The sequence below is a fragment of the Brassica oleracea genome, chromosome C4 (assembly GCF_000695525.1).
Source record: "Brassica oleracea var. oleracea cultivar TO1000 chromosome C4, BOL, whole genome shotgun sequence".
Lineage (NCBI taxonomy): Eukaryota > Viridiplantae > Streptophyta > Magnoliopsida > Brassicales > Brassicaceae > Brassica > Brassica oleracea.
In genome coordinates, this window is record NC_027751.1 from 30,541,880 (window position 1) to 30,554,154 (window position 12,275).

The window sequence follows — 12,275 nt, forward strand, 5'->3', positions numbered from 1 at the left end:
ACGAAGAAGAAAAACTCTCGTAACGACAAGTACGTCCATCACGAGGGGGAAGAGCTCCAAGGGGCGCACAATTACGCGATAAGTTCGGATCAAGGCCGAACCACAGGTAATACGTGGACTCGCAATCAAGGATATGAAGAAAACACCTTCTGTGAGTTCCACCAGTTCCGGGGACACTCCACGACTAACTGCAAAGTCTTGGGAGCGAGGCTGGCCGTGAAACTACTAGCTGGAGAGCTCTCGGAAATAACCAGCGTGAAAAATCTCATCCTCGAGACTGATCGCCCCCCAAAGACGTACAGAAATCCGCCTGCGGAGAAGTCCCCTCGAAGAAACCATTCCGGGGATAAGCGCGGAAGAAGGCCGGACGACAAAGGAAACGACAACAATCGTCGCAGAGTCAACATGATTATCGGAGGATCGTAGTACTGCAACGATACGGTTTCGGCCATCAAGGCATACCAACGGAAGGCCAAATCAAGTGCAAACTGGCCTACATGGTCCCCTCCCCGTGATGGTCAAAGCAGCTCAATAACCTTAACGAAGGACGAAGCCGGCGGGATCGATCAACCTCATTGCGATCCACTCGTCATAGATCTGGTCATACGAGACCTGGAAGTCGGGAGAGTCCTCATTGACACGGGAAGTACGGTCAATGTTATCTTCCGCGACACTCTCAATCGGATGAACATCGAACTCGGAGAAGTAACTCCGACGCCAAAACCACTTACGGGTTATTCGGGCGAAATGTCAATGACTCTCGGATCGATCCAGCTGCCAGTCATGGCCAAGGAAATCACAAAAATCGTCGATTTCGCGGTGGTCGATCATCCTGCCATCTACAATGTGATCATGGGAACTCTGTGGCTCAACGCCATGAAAGCCGTTCCATCTACATACCACCTCGGCGTCAAATTCCCAACCCAGAACGGAGTCGCAGCCATCTGGGGTTGTCAGAAAAAGTCGCGGCTATGCTTCCTCGCAGAGCATAAGTTAAGACAAGTTGTGACTCCCGCAATGGCAACCCGCAAAAGCACGAAGACAGCTCAACCTTCGGCCGAAAATGCCTCAAAGAAAGACGATTTGATATCGTCTGCTGATGCGAACGCTTCGGACATCGAAACTCAACACGATTCCAAAGCCGACAATACAACTCGACCAGGACACCCGGATAAAAACATTGACCCTGCCACGATCACCACGATCAAAGCAGTCAGCACGACGACAACCACCGAGTAAGAATACTCGCGGCATAAAACAGAACTACGAGATGGCTTGATCCTCGAAAGAGGTACGTAGGCAGCTCGTCAAAAAACGAGTTCAGCTATCCCCCTCTCCAAAAAGGGGGGGGGGAGTGGGTACGTATACTCGTATACTCCCACGTTTTAAAAGATGCATCATTGTAATCGAGCTTTTTAAAACTTTACTACAATACACATTTTTTTTTATTTACACTTACGCTCCAGTTAACGCAAAAAGTCTCAGGACACGCTTAAAAAGTCTACAAACATTAGACTCTTGTCAACAGCCTTATCCGGCCTAAATCGCAAAGCAATCATTCTTCTGCACCTAAAATATACGTATAGTCTTCGAAACAACTGCGAGACGTCGCCAAGTTAAAATTCGAAACTCTGCAAACAATTATCTGAACGCGACCATAAAAACCCGACAAAAATTTACACCCTGATCGTCGATTGGCCCCGACGAACACGCCAGCCGTCTTAAACAAACGCAACCCGATCATCCTTTTGATCCTCGAACATCCAACACAAGTATAAAGGCGCGCTACAAAAAAATCCAAAATTTTGGTCTAACACTTCTAGTTGGCTTAAAATTGTCTTTGGAAAGATGCTCGATTCGTGCCACACAAGTCATATAAGCCGAGAACCTATCGCTGACTTTAAATAGGTGCGAATCAGGTAGAAATCGTAACAGGAAAATCGATAGCCAGCTAGTCACCGTACAAGCCTTAAAACCGAGAGTAAACCTAGGTCTTTCCCTAAACCCATCGCATTGGTCTCTAACATCTCAAGACATTATTTCTAAAAAATTATACGAGATCCTAAACTATGTCTCTCCGTTCATGTCTCAACGTTCCTGAAAGTTCGTAAGAATAAATAATTTTTACGAAAGATCACGTCTCGGACAAACCAACAGATTGAACGTCTCAACAGAATTAAATATGAGACGACAACTCATGTTTACTTCAAATCCATTCAAAACAAATTAACTCAAACAAACATCCGTTATATATATATAAACCACATAGTGGTAGGGATTCGAAGGCACCACCGGCCAGTCCCGATAAAGATAAAAACGGCCAAAACAGGCCAATACAAAGTTCAAAGGCCACATTCGGCCGGACATAGGCAAACGAAAGCCACATTCGACCGCAAAATACTAGATAAGGGAAAAAAACTTCTTCCCGTCAAACGCTCACCTTTCACAGATCAAAGTTCCCGGACAAGGAGCTCCAAATGCATCCGCAGGATAATTCACTTCCTCATCGTCACCAGCGAACTCAGTCGTGGCCTCTACAATATCGGGAGAAACCGGGACGGGATCCCAGAATCCATGGATCCTCCTGTCGATCGGGGAAATGAGCGTCTCAACATGGGCATGGTTGTTCATGCCATCTTTCATGAACCACATCTCCTTCTCGAAAACGTAATCTTCCGCCTGCGTCTTCCAAAGACTCCCGACTGAACCGCGGCACTCACAGTAATCACCCTCCAAAGTGTAAGCATCCTTGAGGTTCCCGTACTCAATCTGGAACTGAGAGGCCTGACTCTTCATCCCCTCGACGATCTCCCTCTTACCCTTCCGTTCCGCCTTACGAACAGCTCTCGCGTGATCACAAGCAAGTTTCGAGTCTCGCTCCAACATCTCGCCTTGCATACGAGCAAGATCCCTCTCCGCCTTTTCCGCTTTAAAGTGATAGACCATGGCCTCTCTATGGCTCGCCTCAAGGGCCGAGCCAAACAAGTTCAGACCTTGCAAAACCAATTAACACGTTTTAGGAGGGAAATGGAATATATAAAATTATCGGCGAAATTCTTGAAAACTAACCCCGTTGATGATACGAGATCCTTCCGCAACGACTCTCGACCTTCCCGATTCGTCCACAGGCGGGGAAGGATCAAAACACGAGGGTAGACCGGCAAAGAAATCGTCAAAATCCGTGATAGGGATCTCGCTCGTACCACTCCCATCGCCGTAAGCAAGGTCCGGGTCCCATCCTGGGAGCATAGAATCATCCACTGAAAACTCTATGTCACCGAGGTTGATATCCTTCCCCTTCAAAGAGCTCAACCCCGTCGTGCCCGCGGGAGCAACATTGAAACCCGGAGCATCAGGCTCGGAGTCGCTGTCTGTTTCCGCGCCGGAAGCAGGACCAGGATGCGCAAGCCTCAATGCCTTTCGAACTCTCTTCGGCGTGAAGGAGGTCCAGAAAAACGGACCGTTCCTGAGAAGATCCCTCACTGCGATCGTATCTTCTGCGACTTTCACAAGGCCCGCGGCCACTCGACCGTAATGTGCAATGTTCTCGGTGCCAGGTTGGCCACAAAGCCGGTCATGGGAGAACTCGCCGAAGTATCTAGCGTAAAAGACCTCGTCCGCGATTCAGACTGCCCTCCAAGAAACAATAAGGCCCCTCAAACGGAGAACTTTCTCCAAGGGAAACAATCAGGAGAAAAGCTCTGGAGAAGGCAGGACGAGAAGGGCAACAACAATAGTCGCCGCAGAGTCAATATGATTATCGGAGGATCGCAGTAGTGCAGCGATACCATCTCCGCGATCAAAGCTTATCAGCGCAAGGCTGAGACGAGCGCAAATTTGCTAACCTGGTCCGCGCCTAGCGACTTCCCAAAAGGAGAAATCAGTTTCGATGAAGAAGAGGCCGGCGGGACTGATCAGCCCCCACTGCGATCTGCTCGTGATCGATCTCGTGATAAGAGATATCGAGGTCGCAAGAGTTCTCATCGATACGGGTAGCATGGTCAATGTCATCTTCCGCGATACTCTCAAGAGGATGAACGTCGAGCTAGGAGAGGTCGTACCATCGCCCAGGCCGCTAACCGGTTTTGAAGGCACGGCGTCAATGACCCTCGGATCGATCAAACTTCCCGTTGCTGCGAAAGAAGTCACGAAGATCGTTGACTTCGTGGTCGTCGACCACCCGGCCATCTACAACGTCATTATGGGCAGTCCTTGGCTAAACGCCATGAAGGCTGTCCCGTCGACTTATCACTTAGGCATCAAATTTCTGACTCACAACGGAATTGTCGTGCTCTGGGGATGCCAGACACTGTCAGGGCGTTGCTTCCTGGCCGAACATAAGCTGAGGCAAATCACTAGCACCCCAATGGTGAAACCCAAACGGGCGAAGCTAACTCAGGCACTAGCTGAAAATGCTTCGGAAAAAGACGGTACAAAATCGTTGACTCAAACAACAGCCAGGAAAAATCAGTTTCGGAGCCCAGCGTTTCAATCCTACCGGAGGAGAAAAATCCGGTAGAAGATGTCAGTCCTGCGTCTAAGGCGACTGACGCAAACGCGATAGCCGAGTAAACACACTCGCACAAACCACAGAACAACGAGATGGTTTAATCCTCGAAAATAGTAGGTAGGCAGCTTGTTGAAGACGTTAGCCGTCCTAACCAAACACACCTAGATCTATCCTAAGGATGGATCCTATTATATCCGACAAGGATAAATAGCACCCTATAAAAGAAATCTGAAATTTTGTTCAGCACTTTCGGGAGACTAAAAAATTGTCCTCAAAGAGATGCTCGATTCCTACCATACAAGTCGTATAAGCCGAGAACACATCGCAGACTTTAAGGTGGGATGGAATAAGGTCGAAAATGATACAGGAAACGTAAGTCGAAGTAGTCATCGCACTCCCTAAAGCTGTGATTAGACCTAGGTCTTACCCTAAACCCATCACACTGGTCTCTAATGTCTCAAGACATGATATCCAAAAGATACGAGATCCTAAAAGCATGTCTCTTCGTCCACGTCTAACCGCCCTTGAAACTTTGAGAATTTCTCAAACGTCTCAGACGATCAATGAACAGGACGACCCACAATAAAGGACAAGGAACGAGATGACAACTCGGATCCTTCTCCCTACACTTAACAGAAACCTGAATATTCTTGAAACCCCTTATTATAAAGCATGATTCATAAGAAGTCGACGAACGGCGGGGATTCGAAGCCACATACGGCCTGTCCAAATACATAAATCACGGCCACACCTGGCCGGAAATAAACAGATTGCGGAAATATATTACAAGGGATACACTCTCCCAATAAGCCACGAAAGGCTTCACAATCAACCATCAAACTCGTAGTATCCGGTCATCGATCCCCCTATCGAATAGTCACTGACATTAAGGGGAACCGACGTCTGGTTCACTTCACCCGCCTCGTCAGGGGCCCCCGTCTCAGATTCCACCGTATCGGGAGAAACAGGAATCGGCTCCCACTTCTTCCAAATCCTCTCCTCGATCTGGGAAAGCGCGAAATCCATGTCTCTTTCCTTCATACGCCAAGTTTGCTTCGCATCCTCGGCAGCAAACGAATAATCAGGAATCTGCGTGAGATACAATCCGCCCATGGTACCGCGGCACTCGCGATAATCCCCGAGACCTTGGTAAATCTCCTTAAACTCCCCCAAACTTGCACAAGAATTGGGCGCGACAGTTCTTCATTACCTCGACCATCTCTTTCTTTCCTCGCCTATACGCACAGCGAATTTCCTTCGCAGTCAATTCTCGCTCGCAACGACGGAAACTCATACCTCAAACGAGCAAATTCCTTATCTTCCACCTCGACCCTAAACTGAGCCATGCGAGCCTCTTGGCTGCTCGCGTCAAGAGCTCGGTTCATAACAAGAAGGCCCTGCGAAAACTCGCAAAGTCAGGAAACGTTTGGCCATATATTAAAAAAATGTGTGTTCAAAGCTTTCCCCGTTGACCATCCTCGACGCCTTGATAAACTCCGGCTCCTTTTCGGTTCCACCATCGGCCGGAGGAACATCGGAACCAAGTAACTCACTAAAATCAATCAGCTCGCCACTATTGAAGTAATCCTCAATGGCGTCTTCTGGAAAACATCCCCCGTCGGCCTCATCGTCATCGACGGCAATGTGTTTGTCCTTGCGGGTCCTCGACTTCCTCCTCCCCGCTGGAGCCTCGCACGTGATGAACCCCTCCATGCTTGATTCCTTTCATTCTTCAACCGGAAAGTTTGGCTAGAATCGAGAGCAGTGGAGAGTGACAGCATGACGAACCCGTTTCAGAGTGAACGAACCCCAATAAAATTCACCGCCTCGAAGTAAATCTCTAAGGGTGCACAAACCATCCGGAGTTGGGGGAAAAGGATTAGTCACTGCGAATCAAGGAACAAATGCGTGAAATCAAATATCGTCGAAACAAAAACTAGCGTGTAACCAATCGAAAATACCTTTCCGACCCCATCTGGTCCTAAGAATATGAATGCAGCTCTCCTTCATAGATGCATTGTCGATTCGGACGAAGAAGAAAAACTCTTCCAATCATGATAGTTCGACACGAATCCCGCTATAATCCCCATGTTGTTTTGAGGACTTAGTCGCACTACGTCCAAACTTCCGGCTGGCTTCAACAGGGCTTAAAGATGGTCAGCATCTATGGGCAAGCCGCGTTTGTAACTCAGTACCTAAATCCCGACAACGTGGTGCAAACCGCGCGGGGTGACCTGACTGATCGCTAGCCCAAAGCTACTAAGGAGCTGCACAACGGCTTCCGGAAGAGGAAACCACAAGTGGCATTGCATCAGGTACGCTTTAAAACACGTGAAGTAACCATCGGGCGGGGATTCGGCAACTTCCCCAGCTAATGGAGACGAAACTCTACTGACCCCGGAACTCCGCAGAAATTTAGAATGGCATCGAGTCCATTTGAACAGCTCCTCCTCAGACAACTATCCACGTGGTTGGCACGAAACGGGGAAGGGTGCCATATCCCGGGTATCGGGAGCTCCACATGACCCATGGCCGCCCAATATCCCTTGACCTCCTTGGGATCTATCGGATGTTCCACATACGCCACGTTCTGGCACAACATTTTTGTGTTGCGAGCTAGAGCCATCGGAAGCAGAACGATCGCAATGAGATTTACTGTAAGTCTTTCTCCTCGATGACATTATCAAAAAAGAATTTTTTTCTTTTTATTAAAGGGAGAAAAGAGAGGAAATGATATTTCTCTATCTTGAGAGAGAAGTTATCGAAGTAAGCAAGTAAAGAATTTGAAAACTTTCTCCACATACTTATAGCCACGAAAATTCACTATTGACCTTCAGAATTTCAGACATTGAATTTCGCCTAACTTACTTGATACGTTTGAACCGCCCGCAAGAACACCATAGTTTTAGCGAGCTGGGGGGCTAACTGTTGGGGTCAAAATTGGTCACGACGAAATCAACGTCAAAAAACTTCCGAAGAAGTGTCCTCTTTTAAAAGAAGAAGTAAAATTTAAAAGAATAGAAAGGTGTGCAAACTCGAGATCAAATTCGTAACAATTCCAAAAAGGATTCACACGATAAATCTTCGAGAAAGGTTACTCAAGGCCTCGGCCAACGGATCCCGAACAACAAAACACCCATCATTCAACTCGCTGAAGGTGCGAGTTGGATCGTGCAAGCCGTCCAACTCGCCCGTTCAGCGAACGACCACGCCGTCTAACTCGCCGAAGGGGCGAGTTGGAACGACCACACCGTCCAACTCGCCGAACGTGCGAGTTGGACCGAACATGCAGTCCAATCTGCCCGTTCGGCGAGTTGAATCGATCAGCCTGCCTTCGTCCCGTCCATGTAGCTCCTCCCTTCGGGATTAGACCGAACCTTCTCTTGTTTCGTCTCGATCGGAGCTATCGTTGGAACTTTACGATTTAAAAACCGCAAGAGATCGTTCTCTCGAATGACGTTCAGATTTATCGTATAAAACGGCAACGGTTAGCTGAACACCTCGACATGCCTACACTATACGAAGAATTCGAATGTTCTTCAGAATCGACGTCGTTTCAAAAGCGCTCATTTTGTAAAATCGTAAAAACGTAAAAGTAAAAAAACGGCCCGAAAGGGCCAAGAAAGCGGCTAAGAGCACACTTGCGATTTTATACGAAATCAAGCCCAATCGTTATAACGGTTTATCTTTGGTTACGCAGGAGAAGATAAATGTCAAGTTTGGAGATAAATGTGAAATTTCCGAAGATAAATACAAAGATCTAAGAAAATTGGAATATTTCCACGAATTGATAGACTCGACCGAGGGCAGAAAGGTAAAGAGCAAACTGCATCTAAAGGAGTATATAAGGACGTCAAGGTCGAAGATGCAGGGGGAGACAATTTTTCTACTCAGAGCAAAAGCTTAGCATTTAGAGCATTTATGCAATTTTCTGTTTTTTGTTATCGAGTTGCGACTCAATTAGGTGTCTGCAGTCTTAGGTTGCTAGAACTAGGAATCTCGCCGACAGCTCTTGTGGCCAAGGCTCTTACCTTGTGTAACGCTCAATACAGATTTGGAATAAAAATTCTTCTTGCTCTCTTTTCGATTCATATACTTATTTCGTTTATACTTTCGTGTTCTGATTTCTTGGCGTGTGGTTTAGCAGATATCCGGGACCTCTGGGAAATTAGGGTTTTCCTAACTTTTATAATTTAAACGGAAATCGACAGTGCGAATTTTGGTTCCCACAACACAAGGTTAGAATATAAATTCTAATGTGTTTAGAAGACATTTTTTCTGTTTCATATTAAGTGTCGTTTTAGCATTTCAATGCAAAATTTATTAACTTTATTTTTCAGTTTATTTTTCTATTGGTTGAAATATGGTTAGATGTATTGGTAATGATGTTTTTATATATAAAATATGAAATTAAATATTTTCTTAATTCGTGTGCACAAATCTAAAATGACACTTAATATGAAACAGAGGGAGTAGCATTAAGGTAAAATTAATTGTTTTATTTGGGCTTATGACACTTTCAATGAGGTTACAACCACATTTAATTTTATTTGGTACTGATTGAATATAAAAAAATCTCTACAAACTTAAAAAGATCTTTTAAATTCTAAAAATATAAAAAAGTTCAAGAAAAAGTAATATTAAAATTAAATTATAAATAATTTTTTTTGTTAAAAATGAAAAAAAAATCTAAAATAATTTTAAAAAATAAAATTCCAAAAAATTTAAAAATTCAAAGAAAATGCAAAAAATTAAAGTCACAATTATCAGCTAAAAATTAAAATCGCAGTCATAATGGGTACAATATTTATTTTAAGCATTTTAATTTAATTTTAATATGTGAGTATCTTTTTATGTGTGTGTAATTAATTTAACCTTTTAGCAATTGTTTTTTTTTAAAATGAAAATTTTGGAAGATTTTTGATTTTTTTAAGAAAAAATAAAATTTTATTTTTAATTTTAGTTTCGAAATTAATTTTATAAAAAATTTCTATATTTTTTTAATTTTTTGGAATTTTAAAGATCTTTATAAGTTTTTAGAGAATTTTTTTATATTCAATGAGTACCAAATAAAATGAAATGTTTTAGTAACTCCATTGAAAGTGTCACTAGCCTAATGGTAAAATACCTTGTCATTTAACCCAACCAACATGGGTTTGAAAACAGGGATCTACTTATTTGAAAACGACGTCGTTTCACTTAACGCCAACAATAAACGACGCACCTTTTAAACTGATTAATAGATGGAAGTACTGGTTTGAGCCATTGTTTTTCTAAGCGATCCAAGTCCAAGGAAAAGTTTTGGTTCATCATCATGATCTGCTCTAACCGGCCAATTCGACGGCTACAATTGATTTCTAATAGATCTCGCCGCGAATCTAAACCACCACCGCCGTCTCCGTTGATGACGAGAAACGGACGTTATAAAGTTGATCAGAGAAAAGAGTAAGAAGTAGAAAAAGAAAGTTGTGGCGGTGACAACGCTGCCATGGACGGAATTGAAAAGCTAAAAGTTCAGAGAATAAGATACAGAGGATATATCATGTCATCTGATGTTGAGGCTCAACTACGACACCAATTTGGAAGCTTCGTCTTCGCTGTTTCTTGGGTCGGAAGCTACCAGCGCAGACCTCAGTGTATGTCTTCTCTAATCGTCGTATAAATATTCCTCTCTCTCTCGTCGTTGAAAATCTGTTTTTCTTTTCTAAATTAGTTTATATTAATTTCCCATAATTGACACTACATTAGAAATTCTTTTATAAGTTATAGGTGTATGTATGCACAGGAGAAGGCGGTTAACTGGTTCAAATTAATTATCCATTCCTTATTTAACATATGGTCTTTTTTAATCTCTTGTATGTTCTCAACCGGTTACATGTTATTTGTCTGATTAGGCTGGTTTCATATCGATGGCAAGAGAATCAAAATATCTATTGAATATTTATACGCTGTAGTCTGAGTACGTAGGCTTGTTCTTGTGAATGTGATTGGATTACTGATCGAGCATCACCCCTGGCCCCTGGGACAGTACGGATCATCCTTGCTGGTAGGTTCAAGGGCAAGAGAGTTATTTTTTTGAGCCAACTACCCTCTATTTTTCCTTTTTGTGACCGGTGAGTTTTTCTAATTCTGCTACGTTCGATTATCCATCTTATAAAGCATTCACTACTTGTCTCACCTGATATGTTCCTATTTTGTAATTGGCCCTTTAAGATCAATGATTTTCACAAACTGAAAGTCTCTGATGTTAGCCTCGATAAATTTGATGATCAGTATTTTGGAAAGGTAGCCGAGAAGAAGAACAAGAAGGGAGAAGGAGAGTCTGGTGGAGCCGTGGATGTATATATCTGAATTATACTTTCCTTTTACTATTCTCAGATTGTAAACAGTACAAAACTGAGCACAAATCCTAAGCAAATTGCTTAAAGATCCAAAACAAACTGCATAAAAACTCAAAGGCAAAATACAAATAAGTCTACTGTTTATACCACTCAAGTTTATAGTTTTCTGCTACGCTTCAATCTCAAGCTCTCCCTTGTACTTCTTCACTTCTTTCCTCTTCCTCTGCGTGTTGCCTTCCTCTCGTATCCTTACGTATACACTCCAAGGTCTATCAGAGTTTTCGAGGCAGAGAGAGAGGCGATAATCTTCTTTCGGAAATATGTAACTGTTTTGATGAAAGACATAATACAACTCCTCTCTTCATTCTCAGAAAGTGTCTACACAAGGGAAAAAAACGACCAGAAGGCTGTGGACGGAGCTTTGATCAAAGCCATTGAGGTAGTTTCAGAGTTGAATAATTGCCTTGGCACAAGGTTTTCATTGCACAAGGAATGGAGCCGCATAAGCTTGTTTTCTTGATTTTAATAATCTTTTATGAGCATTTTAGAGTATATGTGCCCTCATGTGTTACTCCTTTTTTGTTCTTGTCCACCTGCCAGAGATATTTTGACTTGTACATTCTATATATCACATTTGGTATAAACAATCTATCTTATTTAATTTGAACTTTGAAGCAATATTTTTCAATAGATAATAATATTGTTATGTTGAAAACTCAATGAATCTTCAAGTAAACTGGGATGAGAACACAAAGAAATGAAATAGCTTTTTCCACAAATCCTTTGTTGTAATTAGATTGACACATCGACAGAGACATCAGACAAATTGGGCTAACCACCCGAACTTTACCATTATGTTTTTTTATGTGTATAACCTGAAAGAAATATAATTACTAATAGATTTGGACCGTACGTCGTGGGTGAGCAGAACCGGTTTTGGGCACATATGTGAGAAACATCCTTTTGGGGCATACAATCTTTTTATAGTTTTCAAGGCTAATTTGTTCTTTAGTCGTTTGCAGGAGGAAATGGAGTGAATCTTTGTGGCCAGCGAGCAATCTGTTACACGCTTCCCTTTTCTTTGTTCTCAAATAGTATAATTATTTACAGATTCCGACTTCTTTCGTCTTTGGAATTGTTATTTTTTCATAAGTATTTGAACTGCACTTAGTTACAATATTTTTGACTCGAATCTTATTGTTCATTCTCATATACATTGGTTATAAATCCTAAATTCTTTTTCTACTTGAATCTAAAATAAAGTCAATAGTTCTTCTCTTTTTAATGAATGTAAAATTTATTTAGTCAAAACCTATATTACATTAAGTGCAGCTGTTTTTTCTAAGTTTACAGAATCAAAGAATGAGATCTAAAAACCGAAAAATAATGATCCTTCAAGTTGGAGAGGAGCCTTATCTTGTCAG